Below are 18,784 nucleotides of genomic sequence, written 5' to 3' on the forward strand. Positions count from 1 at the left end.
CCAAATAAAAAAGTAGAGGTTGGTCTATTTTGACATATCCAAGAATAAGAGATGACTCAATAAATCTAAACATATGTGTGTGGGGGCAAAGGGGTATCTAGAGTCTTTGACTCAGGAGAGCAACTGAGGAGACAACCCCACGTCCCCTTCTGCTACTACCCTTCCCACATACCATTTAGTTTTCCTGCATTTTGCCAATCCGCAGTCACATGAGCAGTGTAACAGAGGGTTCATATGCACCCTCATGGAGTGTTTTTATTAAAACAAAAACCAAGGCTAATTCGGAACATGAAAAGAGTTTTCTTCTTGTATATAACTCTCTCACACAATTTTTGAGAACCATTATCTTTTATACACTGATGTTTGTAATATGGTGGGAAAGGTCATCAGGCAAGAAAAGAGAAAATTGTCTTTCTTGATCCTGAAATTGGTGATGGGTTTGACACATCATTGGATACAGATTTTTCTCCTACTGTCAGGGAGAAATATCCAGAATCTACTATCTTCTAAAGATATATGCAATTTGTTATAAATTCCTCCTTTTTCTTATTCATAAAATTAGGGGCTACATTCATGTGAACCACTTCGTATGAATTAAAAATAAATATATTCAGAACATTCCCTTGCTCTTAAGAGTCTGTGTTGATGACTAGGCTTAAAACTACTTTTGCATGTCTCTTAGCAAAGTTGACTTTCTTAAAATAAACACAACAGCTGAAATGATGTCACTGCTTCCACTGTGCTAATTAAAAGAAAAAAAAAATTAGCTCACTTTTTTCTGAAATGTCTCCAATAATATTAGGAGAACACAAGGAAACAAAGAAAAACTAAAATACCATTTTATCCAATCTTAAAAATGATGGATAGCTCATGTTCTATTTTAAAAATCAACTTCAGTAAAGAAAAATTTAGATAAAATAAAATGGACATGAGATTTGATGAACATTAATACCCATAGAATTAAAATGGCAATCAAACCATGAAATATTTTCATCAACCCCAAAAGTTTTACTGTCATAGATTTCACTCAGAATGTAAAATCCCAGGTACAAATCCACATTCTTTCATCACAGACTATTTTGCCTACTATAGATTCATATAAGTCAACTCACAGAAAACCCTACCTACTCTTTTCTGGTTGGCTTATTTTGCTCATTCTAATAATCTTGAGATTTATTCACACATACTGCACTGCATATCTCTCTTTTTATTACTTATTAGCATTTTAGTAAACGATCTAGCATAAGTGTCCCACCACCTACGTATAGACATCTAATTTCTTTCCAATTTCTGGTTTCTATAAATAAAAATGTTACAGACATTCATATGCGAGTGTTTCAGCAGTCATAGGTTCTCATTTCTTTGTGTTAAGTACCTAAGAGCAGCAGTGCTGGGTTATATGATTAGTGCATGTTTGATCTATATATCTATGCTCATGCCAATACCACATTGCATTTATTATTATAGCTTTATGTTAAATTGAGAATTCATGTAGTGTAAGCCCTCCAAATGTTTCCCTTTGCAAGGTTATTTTGGATATATACGTGCTCTGAGTTTCTATATACATTCTATGAACACTTTGCAATTTCTAATTAAAAAGATCTACTGTGATTTTTTTTCCAAAGATGCATTGAACCATAGGCGAATTTTGAAATATCTGTATTTTAACAATATAGAAACTTTTATTCTGTTACGAATAACATATATGTCTCTAATTATTACATCTGCTTTAATCACAACAGTGTGTTTTGTTGTTTTTGGTGTTTTCTAGTTTGACATATTTGTTAATTTATCTCTAAATAATTAATATTTTATACTATTGTACATGGGTTAACATATAACTAATAATACAATAAATTCCCATTAGTATGTAATTCTGCAAGTTTTGAAAAACATGTCATAACCATATGCCATGTATATGTGTGTGCATTGCATTTCATAATACGTATATTATACACACTATAGCCACAATACAGAACAGCTCCACTGCTAAAATAATTCTCACAGTGCCCTGGGAAAGGGGTCAACTACTCCCATGACAACCTTTTTCTGTATGCGTATTTCAGCCTTTACAATGATGTCAGGTAAATGTGATCATATAATTCATAACTTTGACTCTGCCTTTTTTTAATTTAGCTCAACAAGTTTGAGAAATGTCAATGTTGCTGTATGTTACCATCAGTCCATTCTGTTTTATTGCTGAGGGCTTCATTGGATGGATTTTCAACAGTGTTTGCATCCATTCCTCAGCTATGGGATATTTGAGTTAGTTCCACTTTTTGACTATTACAAATACAGCTTCTATAGATATCCATAGGGAGGTTTTTGTGTGAACATAGGTTTTATTTTTCTGGGGTGTATGGCAGGCATCCGGATATATTAACAAGAAATTGCCATACAATGTTCAAATAACCATTCCATTTTCTATTCCCACTAGCAACATAAGAGGGTTCAAGTTCTGCATCCTTGACAGCACTTAGTAATATCAGTTGTTGCTGCTTGAGAAATTTTAATAGGAGTACTATGACATCTCATGGTTTTAATTCTCATTCCTCTAATGACTAATGATGCACAGTATCTTTTTATTTACTCACTTGCCACACACACATACACACACTGTGTCTGATCAACCCTTGTCCATCTTTTAAATAGAGCAGTTTCTTTCTTATTGAATTTCTAGAGTTCTTTATATATTCTGGATGCTAGCTGTTTATCAGTTATGTGTTTCACAGACCTTTTCTTCCAGTTCATGGCTTATCTTTGCATTTCCTTAAGATTTTTTTGAAGTTGTTAATTTGCATGAGGTCCAATCTACTGAACATTTCTAACAAATCTTTCATAACCTACAGTAACACAGATTTTATCTTATGTTTTATTCCATAAATGCTATTGGTTTTGTTTTTATGTGTAGGTTTCTAACCCAATTTGAGGTACTTTTACAATAGGGTAAAAATATGGATTGGAGTTCATTTTTGGCATATTCTGGAATACTGGATAGATTCAATATTATGTATTCCTTAGATGTTTGGTAGAATTCTGCAGGAAAACCAACTGGCCCTGATTTTTTTTTTTCTTATATGAAAGATTGAAAACTTCATAGCTAATATCCTTAATAGATATAGAACTAGATCTCAATTTCCTCTGAAAGTAAGCTTGGCAGTTTGTTTCTTTTAAGCAACAACTTCTTTCATCCAATTTGTTAATTATGGGCATAATTCTCTCATTACCATGTACTGACTGTAGGACTTATAATGTTGTTTTTTAATTAATGTATTTATTTGTAATTTGTGTGTGCTTTAATGTGATTTGTCTCCAAAGGTTTATGTATTGGAGATTCGCTCCTTAGTATGGCAGTGATAAGGTGGTGTGACCTTTAAAAGATGGGAACTTAGGTCACTGGGACAGCTGCCCTCAGAAAGAATTAAGGATGCTTTCACGACAGTAGGTTCTGAAAAGCACAAGCCAAACCCTGATTCTCTCATTTCTTATTTTCAGATGTGATCTGTGACTTTCACATGTTCCCCTGCAATGCAATCTGCTTTTAGGTGATATAATCAAGGTTTGCCCAAGTCATTGCTATGCTACTTGGATTTCAAGCCTCCAAAACTGTAAGTTACACAAACTTTTCTTTATCAAGTTGCCAGCCTCAGGTATTTCATTATGGTAGTAAAAATGGACTAATATTGTCTTCTCTCTTTACTGCTTAGTCAGTCTGAAAGAAATATTTTCTTATTTTTCTGTTCTCAATTACATAGATTTTCTTTCCCCTACCATTGTTATTTCCTTTCTTTAGCTTGAGTGTGGTTCTTTTTTTCCTAGGTACCTGTGATGGAAACTTGTTTTACTAAGTTGAGATATTTGAGATTTCTTTTCTAAGATAAGCATTTAATGCAATAAAATTCCCTCTAAATAGTCCTTTGACAGCATTACACAAATTTTTGATAAGTTTGTTTTCATTTTCATCCAACTCAAAAATATTTTCTTTTATACCATATGAAAAATACAACTCAAAATGGATTAAAGAACTAATTTTAAGACCTGAAACTAAAAATCATTGCCCAGACCATGACTGCAAAATAAACACAAGTGAAAATAGACAAATGAAAATACATCAAATTAAAATAAGCTTTGCACAGCAAACGAAACAAGCAACAGAGTAAAGACACAATTAATGGAATAGGGGAAATATTTGCAAACCATACATCTGGCAAGAGATTGTATATAAGAAACTCAAACAACACCATAGGAAGAAAACAAAGTACCCTATTTAAAAATGGACAAAGGATCTGAATGGACATTTCTCAAAAGACATATAAATGGCCAACAGATACATGAATAAAATGTTCCACATCACTAATCATAAGATAAATGAAGATCAAAATCATTATGTGATTAATACCTCAGATCTATCAGAATGTTATTAGAAAAACATAATAAGTGTTGATGAGGAAAGGAAGAACAGGGAACCTCTGTTGATTAATGGCAATGTAAACTGGTTATAGGACCAGGGAAAACTGTATGGGGATTCCATAAAACATGAAAAGCAGAAATATTATGATTCAGCAATTCCAGTCTGTGTATAAATTTGTAAAAGTTGAAATAAGGATCTCAAAGCAATGCATGCACTTCAGATTCATTTTGGAATTATTTACAATAGCCAAGATATGGAATCAAACCAAGCATTCATGAACAGACAAGTGGATAAAGAGCATGTGACATTATGTACACAATGGAGCACTATTCATGTTTAAAGTAAAATTGACCAAATTATGCTTATATACCCTGTGATATGCCACAGTGAATTCTACCTTCATATATATCTATAAAGCACCAATTAAAAACAAAACAATAAATGAAGAGGAGGAAGACCAGTAGAATAGAGGAAGTGGGGAACAGGAGAGGGAGAAAGGGAGAGAAAGAGGAATACTGGGAAATGAAATGGAGCAAATCACATTCCCTGCATGTATGAGTATGTGAAAACAAACTCCACTATTATGTGTAACTACAATGCAGGAATAAAAACATTTCAAAAGAAATAGATCTTGTCCTTTGCAATAACCTGGATGAACCTGAAGGAAATGATGTTAAGTGAACTGAGCCAGGCACAGAAAGCCAAATGCCACCTGAGTTCACTTACATGTAGAATCTAAAAGGTTGAATTCATGGAAGCAGAGAGTAAATCAGGGGGCCAGAGGGTTGGTGGAGGAGGGGATGTTGGCATGATGTTGGTCAAAGATTAGAACATTTCAGTTAGATATGAGGAATACATTCAAGACATCTATTGCACAACAATCTACTATGCAACATGGTGTCTATAGTTAATAAGTACATATTGTATTCTTGAAAATCACTAAGAATACTTTTTAAATGTTCTCACCACACACAAAAAAATGATGAGTACAGGAAAGTAATGCATATGTTAATTAGCTCAATTTAGCCCTTTCACAATACATATTATACCTGCATATTGTACATAGTAAATGTATGCAATTCAAAATACCATGTTGTACATGGTATATATATATCTAATTTTGAGCCAAAGTTACTTTATTTTAAAACATACATGTCATCTAGTTTCCCTTGTCAATTCCCTATTAGTTAATATGTTACTTAGAAGAGTATTGTGCAATTCTAAATATTCAGGAATTTTCTAAATACCTTTATGCTCTTTATTACTCATCTTCAGTTAAGGTCTAACACCCTACTTTGTATAAATCTGACACTTTCATTTTCGAAATGGTTTGATAGCCCAGTCTATGATCAATCTTAGTTAATCTTACTAAAAAATATAAAAGAATGTGTGTTCTGTTTTTGTTGGGTAATAAATTTAAGAAGTATCACTTAGATTAAGTTGTTGGTGTTTTTCATATTTGCCATGTCCTTCACACTTTTCTGTTAGTTCTATAAACTTCTGGGAAGGAGTACTGAAATCTCCACATGTACTTGAAGATATTCCCAATTTTCCTTTCCATTCTATAGTTTTCTTAAGCATTTTGGAGCTCTGTTGTCAGGTCCATACACATTAAAGATTATCATGTTTTCTTGGAGAATTTAATCCCTTGTCAGGATGTGATATCCCTCTTTATCTCTGGAAGTATTTCCTGTCTCTGTAACAATTTAAAAATCCTTAAATTAATATTTGTATGATATTCTTTCATCATTCTTTTCTGTCCTTATAAACTTCTTCTATAACACACATATATATGTCTCACTCTTCGTACAGTCCAATCTCATAATCTCTACCTTTTAATTGAATTATCATTCACAATTAATTAAATACAGTTAAGGCTACTGCATCTTTCCCTATTTGTTATATCTATTCTTTGTTCCCTTTCTGAATTCTTTGGGATTATTTCTTGATACCTCCCTTTGTAACTTCCCTCCCGGTTTTGGCCAGCCACACACTTCGGGTGCAATCATTTTATCCCTCTACACATACAACTGACACCACACAACTGTATGCTCCTGTTTCTCCTTTTGCTTTATGCCAGTTTTCCTTACCTTTTACATGTATACATGTTATAAGCACAAATCTAAAATGCATTTTTTTCTTTAAATAATTACCTTCAAAATGAATATTAAAATGGGAAAGAATCTTTTGTATTTATGATATATTTACTGTTTTGGCCACTCTTTATGGAGTCTGGCAGAGCCAAGTTTTCACATAATATAATCTTCTTCCATCAATGACCTTTATCTTAAAAATTCATAAATGATGCACTGTTAACACTGCAAATAAACTTGGTGGCAATCACCAAAAAAGGTCCATTATTTGACCTCTTCCCCCTGCCGCCTTGGCGCTAGGAATTGAACCCAAGGCCTTATCCCTAGCCCTGTCCTCTTTTTTGGAAAGCCATTTTGTTGTATACAGAGCTTATGTTAATATTTTTAGCACTTTAAAATGTCCCATTGTCTCAGCCTTGAATTTTTTAATCAATACATAAAACTTGTACACATTTATAAGTCACTGCATGGTTTCTACATATGTACCTATTACAAAAGAGTCAAATCAGGGTAAAACTATCTATCAATATTTATCATTTCTTTATAATGAAAACTATCAAAATTGTTTCTTACATAGTACATTATAGTTATCTGCAGTCACCTTACTGTACAATGGCACACAAAAGAATTTATTTCTCTTAATACATAATTTAGTACTCCCTGACTGAACTTTGACCATCCCTTCCAGCTTCTAGTAACAACTATCAGACTCTCAACTTCTATGTGGTCAACATTTTTAGATTCCAAGTATCAGTGAGATCATATGGGTATTTGACTTTCTATGACTCATCTATTTCACTGAACATAATGAACCCTGGTTCCATCCATGATGCAAATGACAGGAGTTCATCTTGTTATGGCTGAATAGTATTCCATTTTGTATATGTACATTTTCTTTATCCATTCAGTTGTTGATGGACATATTTCATTTCTTGGCTATTGTGAACACTGATGCATTAAACAGGAGTGCAGATGTCTCTTCAACATACTGATTTCATTTCTTTTGGATATATATATATATATATATATATATATATATATATATATATACACATATATATACCCAGTAGTGAGGCCTTGAGAAACCTTTTCAATAATGGCTGTACTAATTTACATTACCATCAACAATGTGTAAAGGCTTCCTTTTCTCTACATCCTTGCTAGTGCTTGCTGTCTTGCGTCTTTTTGATAATAGCCATTCTAACTAGATTGTGGTTTTGAATCATGCTTCCCCAATGATAGTGATGCAGAGCATGTTTCATATATCCATTGGGCAGGCGTATGTATTCTTTTGAGGAATATCTATTAAATATCTTAATCAGATTTTTTGATATTGAATTGGGTTACTTATATATTTTGGGTATTAATCTCATCAGATGTATGGTTTGCAAATAGTTTCTCTAATTCTGTAGGTGGTCTCTTCACTCTGCTATTACCCTTGCTGTATTCACTCTGCTATTACCCTTGATGTATAGAACTTTTGGGGATTATCTGTTTTTGCTTTGTTTCTTATGCTTGTGAGTTTCTATCTAAAAATTCCTTGCCCATTCCAATGTCCTGAAATGTTTCCCTTATGTTTTTCTCTTAACAATTTCATGATATCATATCTTACATTTAAGTCTTTATTTTGTGTTTATGTGGTGATAGATTAACAGTCTAGTTTCATGCTTCTGTGGATAGATATGCAATTTTCCCAGCACCATGTATTGAACAGCCTGTCCTTTCCCTACAGTGTGTTCTTAGTACCTCTGTTAAAGATCAGTTGGTCATATTCTGCTCTGAATTGTTTCTTATGAGAACTCTGAGTAATTCATTCCCCTGTGTGTGATGTGTCTTTCTTCTCAAATTCTTTGTTATGTTTAATTTATCTCATGACTTTAAACAATCTGACAGTGATATGCTTTGAAATAGTTTTCTTTTGCTTATCCTGGTCAAGGATCATTGTACTTTCATGTGTAGATTTGTAGATTTCATGACATTGGAACAATTTTGGCCATTATTTTTCCATTTTTTTGGTTCAGTTTCATTATTTATTTTCTATTGCTTATTTTTAAGTTCCACTGATCTTTTCTTTTACTGTGCTTAACCTACCATTTAAACCCACTTAGCAAATTTTCCAAACTAAATACTGTACTCTCAGCTCCAAAAATTTTTCTTGGTCCTTTTATATCACTTCCATTTCTTTCTTATTATGTTCATGTTTTCATTTAAATCCTTGATTTTTTTCTTTAACCAAATTCATTACTTCTACTATTTCTTGCCTATTTTAATCCTGTTTACGAGTCACATTTCTGTATTCTTTCACATAAGGAATATTAAAATTTGATGCCAGATATTATGAGTTAATGTGAGTGACTGAATTTGTCATCTCCCTTTAAAGAATATCTCTATTTATCTTGACTAAATATTGAATTACTGATAAGATCAGTCTTATCCTTTTCAAACTTATTTCTAAGCTTTGTTGGACCAGTTCTATAGCAGTATTTGCTCTAGAGAAATTTTAGACCAATTACTACATAACACAGATTTATATTCAATCTAATGCTCAGATGGATCCTTAAACAGATTTCTGGAGCACTTTATTTCTAGTGGTGCAACTTTTCCAGCATTCTTCCCCGTGAATCCTGCTGATGGGCCCTCCTTGAGCTCTTATTTCTGTCTCCTCTGTGTAGTCAAACAACTAGGCTCTACTTGGAGTTCTACCTTCAAGGAGAAAGCTTAAATATTCACCTTATTTATGTCCCTTCTCCCAAGGATCATAGTCCCACACTATCTGTCAGACAATGTGAAAAAATAGGCATTTTACAAATTTTGTGCTGTTTCCTATGTGTGTAAAGCAGGACAGCATGCCCCACACTCACTCCTCTGGGTTAAAACTAAAATTTCATATGCTTTTAAAATATGGAACCAATCTATTCATCACTGAAGACTCTTTAATTCTATGTAAACTAGATTTTCCAGAAATATGTTAAAGAAAAATAAAATCTCCATAAATTAGTAAGATTGCATTTCTCAATTAGTAATAAAATGAAATAAACATACTAATTTTAAGAATTATGATACTCAGTCCCCAGTTTGAGCTACATTGTTAAACTGTAACTATTAGCTACACTGTTAAACTTTAACTGTTAAAAAGGATTGTCTCACAAATGTTCTTTAAAAATAGGACATCAGTAAATGAACAGGTCCTATTAACATATCTTTTTCCAACTACAGGTATCTGATTTTGATTTAAGAGAGTAGAGAAAAAAATTTAAAAGATTCAGCATTTGGGCTGGGATTTGAAGAAAAACAAGAGCTAGGAGGAAAAAAGGGGGATGAAACAGCAAATTGTTTTTCTTGAAAAATAGTTAATTATATGGAGAATTCATACTAATGACTTTTTGAAGCGTTTGTTTGGTGGAAGAGTCAGGTGGGAAGACTGAAAAGGGAGCTTAGGAGATAAGGACCTGCTCATGAAAATTTCTTTGCTGTCTGCCCTCATCCACATGTCTCCTGCTTTCTTCAAGGACATCTCTGTATTTCATTATTTTCTGGTCCTATATTGCCAGCATCTGCACATTACATTATGTGCTCTATCTGTGTGCAAAACCACATGTACAATGTAATAAGTAATTTGGTGCTCAGGTAAGGTTTAAATGCCTCACAACCTAATTAGTATATTTCTTTCTTTGGCTAACTCAGAAAACATTTTAAAAACTAAGAATAGGTAAAGTAATATCAATAAAATGCCACACATATTAAAGCTATTATTTAAAGACTAAATGTTTAAGAAGAAAAGTGCTAAAGATGTTCAAGGAAGTAATCTGTACAGTATGACCAAGTGTGGGTATCCTTGTTCCCTCACTTCTTGGTGTTTCACAGGTGTGGCTTTTCTCTTCAAGTCATCTGGAAATGGGTTGCAGAGCCCTATGAAGTAGGGCATAGGAGTGGACAGAGAGGCCCAGCCTCTCAGGACAGTTGCCATGGTAACAGAAACTGAAGGTTCAATTTTTTTTTTCAAATTGCACCATTTTTTATTAACGGGAAAAAAAGATAAACATTTGTTTTTGACTGTAAGACAAAAAAAACTCTTCCTTTATGTAACATAATGTTCTGCTTGAATAGAAACTATATACAATGAAACTTTCAAAAATCACATTTAAAAATGATGCCTAGAAGGTGGAGAGTGTGACTTAACAATGCCTGACAACTGCAAGGAGAACGTATTGGGGAAAACACTCGCAGAACAACATTCCCTAATTTGGTCATAATCATCTGTTTTTATGTGAAGGTGTGTGAGCTTTGAAATCTGAAAACCCTCATTAAACTAAACAGGCTTTCAAAAAGGCTCAGAGGCTTGTAAACTCAGCTGGAGCTTATTACAAGATCAGTTCTGTGTTTCTCAGAGGCTTTGTGGCTGTGAGCACAAACATCTGAGATAAGTGATTTCAAGCTCTCTCCAAGTTCAAGTCTAACAAAACTGGCCACTGTGAAAATACGGCCAACAATCCCGGCACTGGTCCTAAGCTCTTTAATTCTACCCTATGCTGGAAACCTCTATGCCGCTGTGTGTATCATTTGGCATTTTTGACCACAGAGCACAATTTACTGTTACATTTCACTATAAATTTGTGGCTGGCCAGACAATGTGCTCCAGAGTAGAATAAATACATGTTTTAATGAGTTGCTGAAATGTGACCTGGCCAACGGGAAATTTAAGGAACAAAGGGTGCTTTTTCTTAGTTGAGGCCAATCACAAAGGGTGAATAACAAGCAATACTAGAAACAAATTAATCCATGACCTAGTCAAGTGGAAAAAGAGAGACATAGCCCAATTTGGAAATGAAATTATTCTGCCAGTTTACTTTTGATTAAAGATGAAGATTCCATGAAGTCCTGAAATTAAATTATTCTGATAAATATGGAAGATGTCAGGCAGGTGAATATTGCCATCTTTGCATTGAAGAAATTCATTCCAAGTCTTTTTTCAAGAAATTTTCCATTCTACAACATTATTTCTGATCACCCTTAATTAGAAAAATAATTAAAAAGGAGTTATTACTTCCTAACTTGGTCATAACACCCCTAAGTTGTTGTTCTTGGAGTAGAGGTACTCAGGACACAGTATGACTAAATATTGCAGCAAAACTTCCTAAAATGCTCCCCAGTCCCTTGGTGGCGTTATACCTGAGTGCTGCTAGCTAGAAGGTACTAACAAGTAGGACAAGTAGAACCAGAGAACCAAGAGAGTGACACAAACCTGCATTACTAATGTTTGTCTAGGAAATTAAAGTAAACCCTTTCAAATCATGGTCATGTTAAAAAAAAAAAAACTCTAATAATAGATTATGAAACTTTAAGCATAGTAGTGAAAAAAACAACAAATAGTGAACTGAGTAATTATAATGTACATTGCACCACCACTCACAACAACAACAAAAGTTTACAGATAATTCAAGCCCACAAAAAGAAGAGCAGTAGAATTTCACTTAGAAAAAAAAAATTATAAAGTGTAAATAAAAGTATAAATAAACTATATGATCTGGAGGTACATGTCTGAAATTCATTCAATTTGGGCACAGGTTCTTTTATTAGGTGATTTCATATCCTCAAAAGGAAGCACATGGAAAGAATATTCCACACTGTGACCATATATTTGGCTATTTGACTATCTTCTTAATGTAATCACAGGAAATAGAACCAGGAAAAGTAAAAAAAAAAAAAAAAAAAAAAAAAAAAAGTTTTCCTTTTTATCTGTCTCTTCCCTCCTTCCCTCCTCTACCCGATGCCATCTCTCGGTCCCTACTACTGCCTGCCAAGGTAAATAGAAAATGAACAGCTTTCTATCATATAGTAATGAAAAATCACCATCAAAGATAGAACTTTACTATTTTTCCTTGAGGCAAATTTTATTAGAGATTCCTGGTCAAATTACTGATATCTCAGTCCAAAAGATTTGAATTATGATGATAAATTTGTAAGATCTATTTTCATGAAATATTTTTAAAACCCTTGAAAACTTCCAGTTTCTGAAATGAAGATGCCCAAATGATATCTGTAATGTTGATATAAGAAGATTCCTTATACATTTCTCAAGCCATTTAAAACAGGGGAACTGCACTGTCACACATGCATGGGCCATTTTACTTTGCTATTTTCTGGGCCATGGGCATGCTGTCCCAATTCAAATAATTCTGGCAAACACTCACACTCCTTGCCCTCCCAACTCTGCACTTCTTTTATACCAGCACCTGCAATCCTATGCCTACTTCTCAAACCAAATGCTTACTTTGACAAGGATGGATGACACCAGGTGTCTATCAGCTTCAGAAAACTTCAAGGTTCAAATTTAGACACATAAGTCTCTATAGTTGCCCTCCTCTATCACTGTATTGTCCCCCAAAATGTCCTCTTCCCATTCAAGACAGGACTTTAGTCTATTCCCCACTTGGCTTTCCTAAAATCAGATCTAGAATCTGATCTACAGACTCTCTTCTGCTTCTTGTTGGGTTTTCTTCATTAAATTCAAAATGCCATGATTTTCAAAACCATTTTAATTTTAAATTTGAACCATAACTTCACATTCTACTTGTACTATAGCAAAAAATAAATAAATAACTGGGAAAAGATCTGAGGAAAGAATGAATGTATCTTAACAAAAGAAATCTTCTTTGGAATCTTTTGAAATTAAAATTTAAATAAAAGTGTAAAGGCAGATTTGGACTATCAGATTCTATAGTTGATTATCCTAAATGGCATAAAAATGTGATTAATTTGCTTAATCTTTCAGGAATAAAACTATACAATAAATTATTCTTTCTTGGGCATATAAATATACTGATATTTTGTGCCAAATATTATTAAAATGTCTAATAAGTCATATGCTTATCATTAAGACAGCAGATCCAGATGAACTCAGTGTGTTGCTTAATGTTGATAGCAACTTTTATTCTATTTTAATTCCAATAATATCATCTACTTTAAAAAGTAATAAGGAATAACAATAAATCATTAATGCAGCAACTTCTGGTTATAGACATTGTAAAAGTACTTTAAATCATTATTTTGTTGTATATAATTTTTAAATTTTAAAATAAATGTTCATATCAAGCCATTACAGGTGGTAATCAAATTAATGAGAGCCTTACTACTGTTGTGTAAAAACATATTATTTTGCATTATCCCTTGACAGAATACTAGTTTGTGATAGTTATTAGAAATCTTGGTAGATACTCTGAAATTATTCACACAACAGTAATTAGGTGTGTGCATGTATGACTTGAAAAACTTCAAATTCTCACCCTGAATAAAACTGTCACTAAAGCACACTAGAATTTTCATATTCTATAAGGCTGCATGTTTATTTCTTTAATGAATTAAAAATAAGGGATGCATATACCAGGCAAAATGAAGGATATGACAGCAACTAAAATGTTTAATCAAAAGTTAGAAATCATTAACTTTAGAGGGGAAAAAATACCTTCCAGTGATTACTTACTGTGTTCTCATCTTTAAAGATTAGTAAATTGATGCCCAGAACATATCGTAGACTATATTCAAGGAGACTATGATAGGAAGTGCCAGCACAGGGGTAGTAGCCTCCTCCCCTGAGTCATATGCTTTGATCTTTCCTCAGTTCTGCCTTCTCTTAGAAAGGAAATACAGGAAGAGTGGCCAAATGTCCAGCAAACAATGATTCAGAACTGAAATCCCCAAGGACTGTTCTTTGCCAGAAAGCCCTGGACCTAGGTCTTATAGGTTTTGAATTTTTAATAACTTCAAGACAAATGACTTAATGAGCTTTGTAGCAGTTGTTCCTTGGCAATCTGCAGTTCTTACTAGATAGACAAGTCCTTAAAAGGGTGGTGGTGGTGAAGCAGCCCACTCAACGCTAGCCAGGCTCACAGACAGCAGAATGGAGAGCTAATAGCAATAGAAAAACAGACAAAAGGCGACACGCTTGAGCTGGGGCGTGACCCAGGCAGTTCTCATTGCTCTGCACCCTTCTCCAGAGTTGCTGTGTTCCTGATGACTATCAGTACATCTTTAGATCCATCAACAACTTCTTTTTAAAGATAATTACCTAGAACATGTTTAGTAAAATTCAGACATTTTAGAACATGATAATAACAGTTAAAAAGGAGATGGCTTATCTATTTTACTAAAGATTGATTTATTATTTTAACTGACCTTGAAAAACTGGTGAACTATTTATATAGTCCCATAACTAATTGAGTTCTAGTGCCATCTTTAAGGTTTACATAAATACTTTATTTAAAATCTGCTCTCTAAATATTAGCATTTTCTAGTCATTGGTTTCTATATATTAATGCTAAAATTTAGTTTTAAATGGAACTTTTTACTTCATGCATCTGAAATATAATTGCAAACTATAGTCCACTAATAGAATTATCCTTCATTTATCATCATTAGTGAAGATGGTAGTAAGATATACAAATTTTCCAAATAAGAGTACATTTTATTTTCCAATTTTTATTACTCAAGTCTATATAAACATATCTATCTCTTTATCTAAGAGATAAAGATACCTCTTTATTAGAAACCCTCCAAAGGGAGTTGAAAAGCTGACCCCATAAAACCAACAATTATGATGGGAGCTCACTCACCGATGTCATCGCAGCACACACAACACACAATTCTGCTCTAGGAAAGAGAGGTACAGACATGCCACAGCCAGCACTCATCATCAGTCCTGCACTCAATAAGCCCTGAGCAAATACTCAAGTGTTGTGTCTGTCACTAGAGATAGAATGGCAGTAAACACAGACAAGTTCCCTTGAGCTCACAAGAGCTACTGTGTAAGTAAGAGAAGACCACATAAGCAAGGATCATAAGCAGGGAAAACAGATGTTATGCAGGTTATTATGCGATGAGGGATTAATAATACAGTGAGGTGCTTTATAAAGAAATGGAATGTCATGTTAAGAGAACCTATAACAAAAGAGTATGACCTGGATGGGGAATTAGGAAAGACCTCCTGAAGAAATGACATTTCCACTAAGATCCAATACTAAAAATAGCAACTTCAGATGGAGGGTAGTGGAAGTAACAGGCATTGCAATCACTTGTGCAAAACTCTCATATGTTTTGTTATTCTTATAAATAATGTGCTAACACTTCCTCCATTAGGGTAGAAAAAATTACTCCTGGCTCCCAATTCACAACCCCCTCGCATGTCACACTAATTCATCCTAGGTCCAATGCCTGGCACAGATATGCTTTGTCACTGTGATACCACATAATACTGCACAAACTACTCATTCCTTCAAGAATCCCTTGCACTTAGACAGACCTGAGCTCAATGATTAACTGGCATGTCTCAAAGGACATGCATTTTTGCCATTAACAGTGCTATGAAAATAAACTTTGGAAAATGTGGCATATATTATCCTCCTCTTAAAAATTCACCATACGGTTGTTAATGTTTATTGAAAAAAGTTTTCCAATCATATTTCCATATTTTATACATGTATGCATATGCATGGAATATTTCTTACATGTGCATATGCCTTTATACATACTTATGCATATATACTTTACTTGTTTAATTTATTGATTGTCTTCCAGGACCACTATAGAATATGAAGAAACACAGTAAAAGGGATAGACCCATAGTAAATACTCTATAAGTGTTTATTGTTGTTGTTATAGCTAATCATGATTTTGAGAAGGTTTCCTAGGCCACTGTGTTCTCATTTCAATACTGCAGATGAGGAATGACTCAGTCACTTATATCAGGCACACTCAGTGGTCTTCCATCTCTGCTTGGCTTCGATGGCTTTGGTATAGCTCACATGACTCCTAACTGGCTCTAGGCAGGTCCTAAAAACTTAAAAGATTAAAAAGTAAGATTTTCTTAATTTTCAGTTTTGTCAATTTTCTGGTACATATAATCCTTATACATACATATCTTACTTTTCTTCAAAATGAACCTTATTGTTGGTAAAAACAACAATGAATTTTTCTAAAACTCCCTTATGTCTATTACTAGTACACTTTTGCGTTAATTTCATGGACTGTTCCAGAACCAAGCTAGGGCCATAGATTTGGATGCTGGCATTGATACAGTGGAATTCCATTGTTCTGACTATGCCACTAATGATCCTTTGGTTCCATGGATAAAAATCTCATTTCCTGAAAGCCAAATCTCCAAGGAGCTGGTGTATTTTTTTTTCTTCTTTGTACTGATAAGCAGGCAGTGCATCTGATTTAAAGGCACAAAAGGAAAACAATTTCTCCCCTTTCCTTTGATGTTCCCCAAGATAGGAAAGAATTACTTCTCCCTTGTAAAATTCTATACACCTTCTGGAAAAGATGATGCAGTCAGTATGCGGGAAGGTCAGGGGGAGCCAAAGATAATAAACCCACCTGTCACCCCACAAGAAGTTGGGTTTCATGTTTTGGCCTTTCAGATCACTTCCAAGTGGCCAGATGTCCTCAACTGAACTGAAGGCAAACAGCAGGTTCTGGCCCTGCCTTGGAAGACGTCTCCTAAGCTTGTACTACCATATCTGCAAAGGCTCAGTAGGTATCTTAATGACTTGGGATCTCGATTTTTGAGTTACTAGATCACAGAAAATTGTCCTATTTCCATCAAAACTGGCCAATGGTTTGTTGCTGTCTCTCTTAAAGGCAGGTATAATTCACAAAGGCCAAATCTGAAGGATGGTGAAAGATGGCAAGTACACTTGGCCCCATGAGGTTGAACTGAAGGCTGAGACACTGAGAAAAAAATCCATAGATGTTGGTTTTCTTTAATTTAGACTGGGGCAATGAAAATGCATGTGAAACATTATACTGACTTTTTGTAAATAAGCTTAACCCCTTTTGATTTCCATACATATAATCTATAAATATATATCAATGCCAACATGAAATAAATTTTAATCTTTATGAAGAAAAACAATGGTAGCTGACCTGCCAAAATATATACCAACACCTTGTGACATAAATTCTTCCAGTACAAGTTTGTACTTTTATTTGATAAGGTGCCTAACCACATGGTCAACACTATAGAGAAAGAGTCCCCCCTCCATGCTTTCTTTACTGTAAAATCCAAATGACTTTTATGGAGTTTCCACAGATTACAACCAAACAGCCCACCTGACATTTTCATTTTGCTACCTTTGTCTTTCTGTGTTCCAATTTTCCTATAATCACAACACAGTTAAGGATTAAGTGTGGGAAATGTTTTAAGCAAAGACATTTTTAAAGTAAGACATTTTGAGAGAAGTTTCTATTATTGATCAAATTGTGCTACCTACATGTATGAATATATCACAGTGAACTCCACATTTATGTATACATATGAAGCACCAATCAAAATAATGAATAAATAGAAGGAATGTAATTAGAGAAAGGGATACAGGGGAGGGAAAGAAGTACTGCGGATAGAAATGGAACAAATTATATCCCACGCACGTATGAGTATGTCAAAATGAACCCCACTATGATGTATAACAATAGTGTGAGCACAAAAACACTTAAAAAAGAAAAACCAGCATTGCTTGTGATTTCAGAGTAAGATAAAAACACACACACACACACACACACAATGGAGAGAAAATAAAATCTAGACCAATAAATTTCACAAGTTAATAGGTATTATTAAAAAAAAAAAAGGGACAGAATAAAATCTTGAGAGAAACTGATTTGCAACTGAGATAGCTAAGAAATATAGGCCATCTGAATGGGCCAGCACCTGGAAACTGACCAGAGTCTCAAATGTATTCTAGAAGAAATTGGGGGTTTAAAAGAGGTGAACTCTGATTACATCATTTCATCTGGGTTTAGTCCTTATACTAACTCACATGCCTCTTCACTGGGAAGGAAAGGGTTGCACATAAAAACTAAAACTGAAACTTTTGAATAAATATGGTACTATAAGATATATATTTTATACAGTCATGTTTATATATAAACTCTATATTTTTACTTATACACACACACACACTCACATACAGGAAAGATTGCAAACCAGCTATAGTCTGAACACAGAGAAACAAAAGGATGTGAACCAAAAGAAAAATCAATGTCTCACTCTAAATTCACAGAAAATAAAATTCATGGTCATTCTTGACCATGTTAAGAATCAGAACATCTTGCCTCACAAAACCTTGACTACAAGAATCAAACTTCAAACTGCCAAGAAAACATTCAGGATCTGTTGTAGTCCGATTCTACCCCACCACAGAAATTCATAAGGAGTATCTGCTTCCTGCATACACATTCGCTGGAACTGACCCCAGGTCGGCCAGCATCTTCCCAGCCTCTGCCC

At 34.0% G+C, this 18,784-nt stretch overlaps 1 protein-coding gene across 2 annotated transcripts in view; it reads right to left on the reverse strand.

Moving 5' to 3' along the window:
• Prkd1 (protein kinase D1) overlaps positions 1-18,784 on the reverse strand; it is a 325,642-nt gene that overhangs the window by 147,709 nt on the left and 159,149 nt on the right. The window lies entirely within an intron of this gene.

Source organism: Sciurus carolinensis, chromosome 2, assembly GCF_902686445.1.
Source record: "Sciurus carolinensis chromosome 2, mSciCar1.2, whole genome shotgun sequence".
Classification (NCBI taxonomy): domain Eukaryota; kingdom Metazoa; phylum Chordata; class Mammalia; order Rodentia; family Sciuridae; genus Sciurus; species Sciurus carolinensis.